Source organism: Echinops telfairi, unplaced genomic scaffold (assembly GCF_000313985.2).
Source record: "Echinops telfairi isolate 266 unplaced genomic scaffold, ASM31398v2 ScPeMD7_3533;HRSCAF=4204_0, whole genome shotgun sequence".
NCBI lineage: Eukaryota > Metazoa > Chordata > Mammalia > Afrosoricida > Tenrecidae > Echinops > Echinops telfairi.
Window position 1 is genome coordinate 74063595 of NW_022107431.1, and position 1709 is coordinate 74065303.

The window sequence follows — 1709 nt, forward strand, 5'->3', positions numbered from 1 at the left end:
ACAAAGAAACCCTCTGTGGTTTTTCCCTTTTACTTGAGCCTGTAACGAGTTGGAATTGACTCCCAAGGACAAGTATAAACACCTCCTGCCTCCGCTCACCCTCCAAACCACCACCACTGCTGCTGAGTTCTTCCCACCTCACAAAACACATGAGAAATGCCCCAAAGGGCCTCTGTGAGTGTAACTATTTACTGACGTAGATTGTTTCATCTTCCTTCCAAAGAGGAGCTGCTGGTTTCAAACCAATCACATTCAGTTGGTGACCCAACACTTAACCCACCATTTCAGTGGGTCTCCTTAACAAGTAGTTTTTTAAAACTTCAAATAAATAATTGTAGAATGAATAAATGAATGAATCACTTTATAGTGAAGAATCCCTAAAGGCCTAAGAATGCTTCTTATTGATCAAGATTATAGCCTCTAAGTCAAAAGAAATTTTGAGATTTCTCCTAGAATAAACAAGAGCAAACTTCTAAGAACTAAAAACATCCTCCACAGGAAAATGTAATTGCTGTTCTGCGTCGACCCTGCTATCTGGACCCCAATTATTACAAAGATTGTGCGCATTCCTCTGCAGAAAAGTATAAGATCAAATCAGCTGTAAAACTTTTTGTGAAGGTAAAATCCCTGTGGTAGCCAGCACAGGTAGCTACATTTTCTTAAAATATTTGGTCCTTCCTATGCTTTATGGGGACAATGACTAAGGAAAATCAAAGAAGAATTGATGGCTTTGGATTATGGAGTTGACAAAGAATATTAAATTTACAAGGACTGCCTGAAGAACAAGCAAGTCACTTTAAGAAGAAACACAGAGCAAATGTTCCTTAGACGTGAAAATGATGAGATTTCATCTCACGTACTTCGGGCATGCTATCTCAAGTCCCTGGAGAAGGCCATTGTGCCTAGCAGAGAGGAGATGAATTAACATGCAGCTGCAGCAATGGACTCCATGATAGGAATGACTTTTGAGGCTAGTTCAGGTGCTGTTTTATTCTGTTGCTATGAGTTAGAACCAACCAGAGGCACCTAACAACAAATCTAGGTTTACTAATGTATGGAAATGTGGGCTACATTTTAGAAAGATTCCCACCCAAAATAGTTACACTTAAAAGAGGAAAACTTTTTTTACCTGGAAGACGCTTCTTTGTGATAGTCTTATTTCTTACTGACATCAGATAAATGATGTGTTCCTTTATTTATTTTCAGGACTTCAGATTTGACTAAGCTTTCAAAAAGTTCCAAGGAGTAAAAGCATAAAGAGAAGAGCTCTTTGGCCGGTTTTGTTTTTTTCTCATATCCTTTCACAGCCTTTGCCTAGTCTATTGTAATTGTTTAGTTACAATACGTGGGTCATCTGTTAGGTGCTGGGGAATAATAGCATAAAAAATGACCAGTCCTTCCCTTGAAGAAATTCACAGAAAAGTCGAATCATGAAAAAGAAACAATGATGATACTTGTGATGATTAATGTTTCCTAAAGCCCTCGTGCAATTGTATGAAACGCTGACATTTTCCCCTCACCACCAGGGTGAGAACAAATGCTTTAACAATCAAGTGCATCCCCATCGGCTGCCTGCCTGCTCAAAACACCCTCCTTATTGGACTTTGCCTTGCTTCTACCTGATGGATCTACTGTTTTCAGCTATATTTTCTTCTGCCCACCTCATCTAGTGACTGTCACACACACACACACACACACACACACACACA